Genomic DNA, 12,629 nt, shown 5'->3' on the forward strand with positions numbered 1-12,629 from the left:
ACAGTAAGTTTGAGACAAATGTTCTAAGCTTTTTTATACCAAAATCTAGAATATTTTGGTCATTTTCAAGAGCTCAAAAAGTGCTTAAATTTGAACTTGCAATTGAAGCACTTATTATGTTTGTAAAGAATATAAAAGAGGCATCAGGGGAATGCTCACTTTATTTATAAGTCATAAATATGAACAACAAAAAGTTTACCAATTATTAGTATAGAGTTGCATGATTTTCTTCTGGGTATGTAGGCTAAATGGAAAGTCACTTACACCTGATCCTCTCCCTATTGTTTTTACTTGGTTGGAAAAAAAATCCAAAGAAAGTTCCTATTGAAAAGGAAAGAGCCCAAAAGTGAGTTTGAATTTGTCAAAGCTTGGAGGTTTGCACCTTTAGTCTGTTTAAAGAAAACAGATTCATAATTAAAGCTTTGATCATTTCAGTCTTCAGGGTGACCTACATTTGTGACACTTCTTTAATGGTTGTAAAGGGATACTTAAATTTATTTGTCTTTTTTGTTTTCTACATGATTGTTTTTTTTAATCTTTAAATTGATATACATTTCTTACAAATTAATTTGTCACACCACAGTTCATTTGCAAGTTTTGACCTACTTTGTAACCCCTGGTCTCAAAATTGCATATAAATTTATTGAAGCTAAGAAACATAGAACTCCTGTCTGTTTAAAAGAAAATAAATTAACATAAGTAGTTTTAATACACTAAATTCCTAAGGCCATGGCAGTTAAAACAAAACAGTGAAGATTAACTTTAAAATACTTGACAATACATAAATTTAACAGTTACAAAGAAAAACCATTCACACAATTCTACTTTTGTGCTCATTGCCAACCTGAGCAATTGTCCTAAATTTTTAAACCTTGCAAAACATTTACCAGCCATCTTTTATGACCTACACTCTTGTCTGTACATCAAAAATTCATTGAAAAGGAAGAACCACCTTACTGGCATTTTTCCTTTGTACTTACGTATAGTGGGTTTAAAAGAAGCTTCTATGGCTAAGTCAGAAGCCCAGTAAAGGACCAGGTGGTTTTTTAGCCAGGAAGTGCAATAGGAAGCTAGAGACCAGTAATCCTATGTTTTTGCATGCCCTTCCTGTTTACTGACCTTAGATTTCTCTAGGTAACCTTTCAAGGTTAGGCCAGTTCTGGCTGAACTTACAGAGTCACATCACTGACCTTTGTCCCAAACCAAGTAAACTGGTCATGCCAGGAACTAAACCTGTGCCCTTCGGATAAAGGATTCTCAACCTAGAGTGCCAGCCACTTAGGAAGGAACACAAATGTGACCAGAAAACAAAAATTATTTGAAAAAAGAAAATATTGGAAAAGAACAACTCAAGTCATAGTTCCTACCATTTTTCACAGCTGTCCTATAAACAATATGTATTTTATTTAGACAAATTCATTTTGAGACAGGTATCAACAAAAATCAATTAGGAATTGTATTTACTTAAGATACAATCAGCACTATGAATGCTTAGTTTTGTGATATTCTAGTCTTGAAATGATAAAAAAAGAAAAAGTATATGTTCTATTTGTTTTCCACCAGCTCACTTGAGCAAAATCAATTGTCAAAGCAATATACCCATGGTTGGCTTAGAATCTCTCTAAAATGCTTCAAACAGAAGAAATTTTAAAAACAATTATACTGATCAGCAAGAAGAATATTAAAATAACTCTGTAAACTTGGCACTTTTTAAGACAATTTTTTAGCACAGCAAATGCAAAACTTTAATGGTCTCCTATGTCTTTAAAAAAAAACATTAAAAGTGTCAGATGTATTTTGATATAAGATGCCTGAAAGACTTTTAGTTAAATCTATGAATTGAAGGGCAAGGCAACCACTTTCTGCATTTTTTGCCAGTGAACCGTTCGATTGGCGATTCTCTGTTGACTTGCTTGATCGACTTCTTACAAAATAAAACGGCAGCAGAGAAAAAAGTCAACTTTCAGGTTAACTTTCGCAAGTCGAATCAGACACAACCTAGAAAATCCCTAAACTGGACCACAGAATAAGTGACAGTGCTTCTTGTGACACTACCCACTGAATTTGAAAGTCTCTAAACTGGACCATAGAATAAGTGAAAGGGAATGGAGACATACTCCTAGTGTGAACAGAGGAAGTAATGCCCACAAAACAGAAACGTCCACGGCATAGACTCAAGAAAAATTTTGATAAGTGTGTTACCTGCACTGTAAACTTAGATGTGAGTTCATCAGCAATAAACTATGATGGTTCTGTGCGACTTGCCTAAAACTAACTACCTCTAAACATGACAAAATGGTGGAGAAAATCAATCTCAGATGGGTATGTCCAGCATGCAAAGTGTGTCCCCAGAGTGCTTCACATCATGATGCTTCAGCTGCCAAGATCACATCTATTGTGGGAAATGCACTAACCACTCTATACCAAAGTATAAACCAGTCCATTGCGTAGTCGGCGGAACGTCTGAGAATCGAGATAACAGCCCTCCGTGAAAAATTTAACGTGGTTGAATCGTCTCTTGCAAGTAAGTGTCACGCTGGTGACGCTTGACAAGTTGTGCAAAGTAAAGTTTCTTCTCTGTGGCTCAACTCTAGACAAACATTAAACTTGGATGTTCTTTGTACTGTTCGGGATGAAAAAGACAGAGAGAATAGAGGAAACAGTGTCATTGCGTATAGTATACGACCCTCCCAGGATGACAGCAGAGCCATTCTTTCAATCCTAAAGAATGACTTTGGTATAAATTGCGACTCAATAACCAATGTACAGAGACTCCTGCTTTGCACCAGAGAGGGGCCTACGGTGCAGCCATAAGGCTGCCACCCACCAGTCATATTCAAAGTTAGTTATTTTGAACTAAGAAAGCAAATTTTGTAGAAATCTTTCAAGAAGAAAGGTGAAATACAATTTAGAAACGACATGTCAAGGGAAGATCGTGCCTGCCAATAATCACTTGTAGAAGAGCTTAAAGCCAGAACGCCACAGGGGAGATAAGCCTAGCCTTTCGTGACTTTCAAATTGCGTTAAAAACGGACCAAGCCAAAGGAAAGCATCCTGATCCCAGTCGGTGCCCAATCAGCACTAAACCTGCATAATAGGGGACTTGTGTATAGTGTTATAAATAAACTTTCTAGTTATAGCGAGCATAGTATAGGACTAAGTGAAAGTGTCCAAGACTTACGGCAAAGTTCTTGTGTATTTTCAAGTGACGATGAGTTATCCCCAACTGCAGCAGATAAATCGTTGACATTCACAACCATCAGTTCTGGTATCAGGTCTTAAGAATATCAATTTGATGCTACCCCTTTCGAGCCAATTGAAGAGGATCAGCTGGTACCATTTACAAAGAGGAGTCAACATGTATGTCCAGAACTTTTCTATTTCCCTATCTAACGTTGACGGCTAACAAACAAATTAAATGAACTTATGAGTCTGATGTACCAAAAGAACCTTGACCTGGTTTTATTAACCGAAGTGTGTCCTAAGAATTCAAGAACAAGGGTAGAATATTTTCATATCAATATGCCTGGTTACCAAGTCGTTTCTGACCTTTCTTGTGTAAGATGCAAACGCAGTGTTCTAGCTCTGATAAAAAATACACATACAGTACGTGAGCTGAGCATTGAGGCAAATTCAGTCTTTGTTGAATCTGTATGGTTTGACCTTACTGATAAAGAACTGCACCAACGCTTTCTCATAGTCGGTTGTAACTATTGGAGCCCGTCTTCACCCTCAGCCATTGAGACAGAGAGCCCACTTTCATTAATGTTCCGTCAAGCTATTGAAAACTTTAAAGGCGATTTTATTATCAGAAGTGATTTCAATTTCCCAGGAATGATCTGGATGGACGGGTGCCCTTACTACTCTACTGCCAATAGCTCGATTAAAGCTAGACCTTTTATTAAGAGTGTACATGACCTTTCTGCCTACCAACTAGTTGACCAAGTCAAACAGTTTCGGCCTTCCCAACAATCCAAAATATTAAATCTGGTATTTGTAAACAGATTCGAAGCAATTCAGAAGGTAAAATATCTCCCATCAGTCAGGAAAAGCAGCCATCTTGCCATAGAAATAATCGCCTCTAGACATCAAGTGAGAAGTAAATCCAAAAACAGGTTTGCACAGAGTATGAGGTAATTATAAGGGAGCAAAGACTCATCAACTGGGATGAGCTACTTCAGGGAGATGTCAATGCCCAATGGGAGAAATTCCTGACAGCTGTCACCGTGATTCAGAGTAGAAACACGACACAAAAGCTGGTTCCCGTACCGAGGACATTACCACATACGACCCCTTTCATTAAAAGACAAACAAATCGGAAACTGCGCCACTGGAAGAAAAGGGACGAGCCTGGTCACTATGAAAAGTACATCCAAACTCAGAACAGACTACGAAATTTAACTGTACCAAAATTTCGACTTTGGACTTACCAATGAATGCAAGAGAAACCCAAAAAAGTTTTGGAATTAAGTATACAGTAAAGACCATGCTGTGCGCTGTGTTAAACGCCTCACTACTGATGATGGAAGAGAAGTGTCTGACAGCCAGAAACTAGCAAATTTACTAAACAACCAGTTCTCTTCCGTCTTCACAACAGAGTCAGATCTTGCTCCTCCACGCCCTCCTAAATACGACTTATCATCTCCCACGAGCACAGTTTTTTTCACTCTGTCTATGGTGGAAAAGAGGCTAAAAAACCTAGATACTAACAAATCAGCATTTTCCAACGGAATCAACTGAAGCTGCTCAAAGAAACAGCCACCGAGATTTCCTTTGGTTTGTGCCATTTGTTTCAGTTTTCTCTTGACAGCAGAGTTGTTCCCTCCACAATGGAAGACTGCATATATTACACCCATATTCAAAAAGGGTGACCGATCTAAAGCTGAAAACTACAGAACTATATGCCTCAAGTCTGCTGTCGCTAAGCTTTTAGAAAGCATTGTTAACGACGCACTTCTCAAGCATCTTGTTTCCAACAGCATTATCTCAGACAAACAACATGGTTTGCTTTCCGGGAAGTCAGTCGAAGCTAACCTACTCGAAACTTACGAACTAATTATTCGGCTTCTTGACAGAGGATTTCCTGTCGATCTAATTCTGCTAGACATTGCCAAAACTTTCGACAAATTCCCTCATAGTCGTTTGCAGCCGAGACTCACAGCTGCTGGCATTAACAAAGAGCTGGCTGACTAGCTAATGGACTTCCTGGGTGGCAAAACCCAAAAGGTACGGCTCTTTACCACGGGCGGAGAGGAGGTCTATTCAACACCTTGCCACGTTCTGAGCAGCGTCCCTCAAGGAATTGTCCTTGGACTGACCTTATTCATCATCTAAATAAATGACCTGGTAGCTGAAACAAAAAACCACCTGACTCTTGCGCTGACAACTCCAAGCTATTTGGCACCGCGGACAAAATTAGTCTACAAGCCAATCTTAACGTCACTCTTCATTTCGGTCGTGGTAATCCGCGGAACCAGTACACTATATACGATGGCGAAACATCATTAACAGTCTTGCTTCCTATATCTAATAGTGGTAGAGACTTAAGAATCCTGTTGGATGAAAGTTTTATAATTCCATTAACACACCGCACAAGCAGTTTCGAGACCAAACGCAAATTTGGGACTCCTGAAAAGAACCGTCAGTAGTCAAGTCTCCACAGTTTTTCTGGAAATATACAAAACTCTGGTCAGGCCACCCCTGAATTGGCCTAACCAGAGCCAAATCATGGGAGCTGACCCCTGCTCCCCCCCCCCAAAAAAAAGGTCTACTGCGTATTTGGTGCTTTGTTAAAGCGGATTGTATTACAAAGATTTTCTTTTGTACTTGTTACAACATTGATTTTTTGATGATTTTTTGCCGTAGACAATCAACAGGAAATAAAGATGAAGAAAGTTTTAATTTGAATGGTGAAGCTGAGAAGGTTGTGTCTCACGCAATATATTTAGGATTCCATCTAACATCGAACGGAAGATGGAGCAATTATATTTCGAAAATGGCAAATCGAGGAAAAGCAGCATTGGCAACGCTGTTCAGGAACAGTAATTTGACGGGAATAGGTGACTTAAAAATGCACAAAAACGTGTTCAACTCAAAAATAAGGCCAATCTTCCACTATGGAGGGGAATTATGGGGCCTAGAAGTGGCAAATTCATTAGAAACTCTACTGGTACAATATTATAAACGAATGCTAGGTCTGCACGCCACAACTCGCACACTTTTCATCAAGAGAAATTTGGGACTTCTCTCCATGAGAAAACATACATAGATCCAATTAATTAAGTTTTGGCTGAAAATACTGCTATATACCTCCCCAAGACTCGTCAGAGCAGCGTATAATGAATTACTTACCCTGGAACAAAAATCGTCATGGCCCTTCCATGTCAAAAAACTACTGGACAGCACAGGTCTATCGTATGTATGGAATAGAGGAGAGGGTCCAATCTCAGATAAAAAAGCCTTTCTGTCAGAGATCCAAACAAGGCTGGAAGACCAAGAAATTCAGAAATGGTGGAATGACCTTAGCCAGTCGGAAAGCTTAAGTTCTTACTATAAGGTGAAACAAAATTATGGCGAAGAGCTATATTTTAAATTAGGGACTCCAAAAGAATCCTTGAGGTCTTGGATGCAGTTGCGAGCAAACTGTCTCCCTCTTCACAGTATTTGGAAAAATAGGTGTCACCCGGGAATGCGGTATACTTGCCCAATTTGCGGTGATCTTGATGGGCTAGACCATTTTCTTTTCAGGTGTCAGGGGCTAAATGAGCAAAGAGGGAGCTTTCTTGGGGTGGGTGGTCGTGAGCCCCTTCTTGGAACTTTGAAGTCGACGTCAAAAATAAATATAGTAGCAGTGGCAAATTTTGTCCGGAAGGGTCTTGTTATTCGAAAGTCGATTGTTACATAATTTAGTTTGTTTGTTGTTATATATGTATGTATACGGCCTGAAAAATGGCTTTAAATACAGTCATTCATTCATTGAAAAGTTTCACTTGTCTTAACGTTTATTTATTTATTTATATTAGTACCTTTTGTGTGTTTGTTTGCCATGAAATTTCTGTTAGTTTTTGGTTTGAATTACAATTCAATACCAAAATATTTTTGTTTGTTTTAAGCTTAATTTTCACATTCAGTTTAAGCTTCACTTAGTCTTAAAACTTATTTATCTATATATATAAAAATAAGTTGTCTGTCTGTCTGTGGATGTGTGGATGGATGTGTCAGGTGACGTCACCTGAAAAAACTGGATCAGGTGACGTCAAAACTGAAAAAACTAAAAAAGGCAAAAACTACAAAAAAAACTAAAAACTAATAAAAAAAATAAAAAAGCTAAAAAACTAAAAAAACTATAAAGGTAAAAACCAATAAAAAACTAAAAAGGCAAAAACTACAAAAAAAAACTAAAAACTAATAAAAAAAGTAAAAAAGCTAAAAAACTAAAAAAACTAAAAAAACTAAAAAAAGGTAAAAAACTAAAAAAAATAAAAAATAAAAAAAAACTAAAAAAAAGGAAAAAACTGAAAAATAAGCTAAAATAAAGGTAAAAACCAATAAAAAACCAAAAAAAAAAGGAAAAAACTAATAAATGACGACACTCAAAGAGAAAAAAAAGGCAAAAACTACAAAAAAAACTAAAAACTAATAAAAAAAATAAAAAAGCTAAAAAACTAAAAAAACTAAAAAAAGGCAAAAACTACAAAAAAAACTAAAAACTAATAAAAAAGCTAAAAAACTAAAAAAAATAAAAAAAAGGCAAAAACTACAAAAAAACTAAAAACTAATAAAAAAAATAAAAAAGCTAAAAAACTGAAAAAACTAAAAAAACTAAAAAAAGGTAAAAAACTAAAAAAACTAAAAACTAAAAAAAAACTAAAAAAGGTAAAAACTAAAAGAACTAAAAAAGAAAAAAATAAATGACGACACTCAAAGAGAAAGCGACCAGGACAAAAGGAATGTTCGATTAGCAATCAACAAAGCACCGGGACACAGGGAGTATAAATGACGACCAGGACAAAACTAAAAAATCTAAAAATCTAAATAAACTAAAAAAGAAAAAAAAAGGAAAAAAATAAAGGAGAAAAACAAAACTAAAAAACGAATGTATATACAGACCGGTACACCGGGATACAAATGACGACCGGGACACAGGGAATATAAATGACGACCGGGACACAGGGACACAACTACAACGGGGACACCGGGGGAAACAGGGGGATGTAAATGACGACCGGGACACCGGGACAGGGAATGGTCGATTAGCAATCACCATCAACAAAGCTCAAGGGCAATCATTAGAATCATGAGGTATAGATCTGAATACAGATTGTTTTCCCATGGACCATTATATGTTGCATGTTCAAGAGTCGGTAAACCTGACAATCTATTTATATGCAAAGACAATGGGACAGCAAAGAATGTTGTATATTCGCAAGTTTTACGTAGTTAAAACCATATATATATATCTATCTATATTCACAGGTGGGACATAGGGACACAACTACAATGGCGCGTAACTATTATGGCGCGTAACGACTTACGCGCGCGGGGGGGCTTGGGGGGGGGCGCGAAGCGCCCCCACCAACTAGGTGTTGGGGTGGCGCGAAGCGCCACCCCAACAGCTAGTTCATTTATATTAGTGCCTGTTCTATGTCTTTTTACCTTTGATTGTTCAAAGGTATTTTATTGACTCAGAGTTCAAAGCGAACGCATCTGTCTTAGATTGGATATTTTTTTTAACATTAACAAATCAATATACTTTTTCATACCGATCTGTCATTCAACGTGTGAACTAGAGAACTTGTTTGACTAGTATTACGGACGGAGCCCAGTCTCTGTTATTTGGATACGGCTAGCAACTGAGCTAATGTTTTTAATTAAAGTTTAAATTTCACTTGAGAGCGGCCTTTAAAGCTAAATAAATATGTCGTCAATCAGCCAAAAAATGTTTGATGATAGAATGAAGGCTCTGGAAAAGAAGCTAGATTTCATAATTAGCAAACAAAGTGAGTTGGCTATTACAGTGTCGTCGATTTCGGACGAGGTTCAAATTTTGAAAAATGAATCGAAGTCTCGTGATTCGAAGATTGTCATCCTTGAAAACCAGCTTGAAGAGCAAAAGTCGAGATTTGATACAATCGAAGCGAAATTACTCGAAATGGAAGTTAAAGACCGTAAACTCAACTTAATCATCCACGGATTATCAAAAGAAAAACAGCAACAGACAGTTTTCGCGAATGTGTCAACATTATTCTCATCGACAATGGAAATCACGGATAAGGTTCAAATATTACAGTGCTACCGAATGTCTCAGAAGTCAAACGTGTCTACCCGTAAGCCGACCGCCCCTCCAGTTTTCCTCTCAGTATCCTCAGAAAAAGATATTCAATGTATTTTCAGATCAATATCGAAATTGAAAGGAACAGGGGTCCGGATCTGCACGGACTTGCCGACCAAATTAAATACTGTGAGAAATGAATTACTGGCTAAAGGTAAGGAATTACGAGATAATGGATCCGTACAATTTACACGCCTGAAGCAAAAAGGTGCCAAATTGTGGCTTGAATACAAATCGGATTCAGAGTCGCAGTGGGAAAAAGCGTAAGATCACTAAAGACGACTAGTGTGAGAAAATAAGGTCTACTCCGCTCTTGATTGATATATTTTGCATTTTTGTGTTTGTGTGATGTTGATTATTTACTTTCGTGTGTTGCTTAGGCTAACTTGGTTCAAGATTCTCTTCATTATTTTTGCCCCAGTTATTTCTGTTCATTTATACCTACTCAATATAAGTTTGCTCGAAGGATGGCAGGTTTTTCATGATTCATCAATGGCACGGGGTCCTTGTCGCGCGGGTTGCTGGCACGAGGTAGGATCTTTCCGACTCTTTTTAAATGAATTCTAAGTTTGCGGTTGTGGGGGACGCGATAGGCTGGCAGCTTTGAAGGGGAAACCTCTAAACCTTTCGTTACTTTCTGAAACTTTTAATGTTTTTGGCCAAAGTGAAAATAATACTTTTTCAGAAATAAAACCGTCATCGTATGTTTCTCCTGATGAAATAAATAGACTTGAAGATAATTTGAAGAGAATTGGATTTATAAACACACAGGGACTAATTAGTTCTATTGATGAACTAACCAGATTATTGCCAAGAAATCAAATTGATATTTTGGGAGTTTGTGAAACATTCATCAGTGATGCGACAAAACATAATGTTAAAATTCCGGGATATAATTTCATTGAAAAAAGTAGACAAAACCATGGAAAAGGTGGCCTCGGGTTATTTTTGAAAGAAGGAATGCATTTTAAACGTCTGCCAGAGCTCGAAAAATATGACGTTGAAAAATTGTGCGAAATTTTGGCTGTTGAATGTCGGGCCGGAACCAAGAAATTACAAATTTGTGTCGTTTATAAGCCTCCGTTGGCACCAATCCCGCTTTTTCTGCAATCTTTGGAATCCTTATTAGCATCTTTAGACGATAAAGATGTTGTGGTCATGGGGGATTTTAATATAAATTTACTGAATTATGATGAAAATACTCAAACAACCGAATTTATTTCTCTAATGACATCAAAATCACTGATTCCCTCATGTACAATACCAACGCGGGTTTCACTCACTAGTGCAACTCTCATCGACAACATATTTTTAACAACACCAGCCACGTCTTCACAAGTTGTTTTAACAGATTTTTCTGATCATTTTTTGTTGATTTCCGATGTGAAATATCAGCTTCAAACAAAAAAAGCACCAGAAATATCACACCGGATTATCAACAAAAAAAATCTGGACTGTTTAAAGGATAAATTGAATATTATCGATTGGTCTCGTGTATTTGATGCTGAAGATGTAAACTCTGTAATGGCTCATTTCTTCGAAAAATTTAACGCTGCTTTTGATGAGTCATGCCCCAGAGTAAAACACGAAAAGGAAAATATAATCAACCCATTCAACCGTGGATATCACCCTCCCTTTTGACCTCAATAAAACAAAAAAAACTGTCTTTATAAAAAATTGTTATCATTCCCAAGCGAAGAAAATAAAACAACATTCAAAAAATACAAAAATCTACTTTCAAAAATAATACGTAATGCTAAAACAAAATTTTATTTTGATTCTTTTAGAGAATTAAGTAAGTCACCAAAGAAAACTTGGGAGCTAATCAATTCATGCTTAAATCGATCACCAAAAACTTCTAAACCATCAGAAATAAAGGACGCTCATGGTCATATAATTGAAAGGGAGCTAGAAATAGCTAATTACATGAATTTGCATTTCGCGTCAATTGGACACTCGGTAGCCAACAAGCTCCAACATAACCTGCCCTATGGTCAATGTGATTATCGTACATACCTTGTAAAGCCTTCTGTAAAATCTATGTTTTTAACACCGGTAACAGAGAAAGAGCTTGCCAATATTGGTAAGCTTTTGAAAAATGGGAATTCCCCGGGGATTGATGAATCGTCTACGAACATTGTGAAAGTTGTTTTACCGAGTATTAATAAAGTAATGTGTCATTTGATAAATCTGTCATTTAGATCAGGAACTTTTCCGGATTCATTGAAGAAAGCAAAGGTGATACCACTGTATAAAAGCTCTGACCGGAGCGATTGCACGAATTACAGACCGATATCTATTCTTTCAGGCTTTTCTAAATTAATGGAGCGATGTTTTTATAATCGAGTGTATAATTTCCTTACTTCGAATGATTATTTTTCAAAAAATCAGTATGGGTTTAGAAAGGGACATAGTACGCAGGACACTATCCTGACAATGGTCCAATTTATTCACGAATGTCTTGATAAAAAAATGATTCCGGCAAGTATTTTTTTGGATCTTGAGAAGGCATTTGACACGATTTGTCCCGAAATATTGTTGTTTAAATTAAGCCATGGCGGGATACGAGGACCAGCGCACGATTTTATCGCATCTTACCTAACAGGTCGATCCCAAGTAACAACTATCAATAAAACAGCTTCGGATCCATGCTTATTGCCCAATATTGGTGTTCCTCAGGGTTCAATCCTGGGACCACTGCTCTTCCTAATATACATAAATGACCTTCCATCAGCAACAGAAACCAACAGCCTGAATGTCCTTTTCGCCGATGATACCGGATCAACACTTGCAGGGAAGTCGGAAGATGATGTCAAAGAGAAGCTGCAAATCGTGTTTTCCCAGCTGATTGTATGGCTAAAAGCTAATCTTTTGTCATTGAATGCCGCCAAAACGAAATTCATCATTTATAGTAGACTTGGACACAAAGCAAAAGGAATTTCAACTATAATTGATCAGGCTACAGATATTCGAATTCAAAGGGTAACTTCACTCCGGTATCTTGGTATAACTATTGATGAAAATCTATCTTATAAAAAACATTGTAATAGATCACGCGTTAAAATCGCCCAAGGAGTTGGTGTAATGAGGAGGCTTCAGCATTTTTTCCCCTATGATGTTCTACGACTCATTTATTTTGCCTTAGTGCATTCCCATCTTACGTATTGTCCCCTAATTTATTTAGCAACTTTCAAATATCATATAAAACCGATACAGACTCTTCAAAACCGGGCTCTTCGAATTTTGCAAAGATATTTACCGTCACCTTCTTCCTATCCAAATAAATCTAAAACTGAAA

At 37.0% G+C, this 12,629-nt stretch overlaps 1 protein-coding gene across 1 annotated transcript in view; it reads left to right on the forward strand.

Moving 5' to 3' along the window:
- The window catches only part of LOC136038579 (zinc finger protein 239-like), a 123,427-nt gene that overhangs the window by 1,279 nt on the left and 109,519 nt on the right, over nt 1-12,629 (forward strand). The gene's annotated exons all lie outside the window — the stretch shown is intronic.

This window comes from Artemia franciscana, chromosome 18 (assembly GCF_032884065.1).
Source record: "Artemia franciscana chromosome 18, ASM3288406v1, whole genome shotgun sequence".
Lineage (NCBI taxonomy): Eukaryota > Metazoa > Arthropoda > Branchiopoda > Anostraca > Artemiidae > Artemia > Artemia franciscana.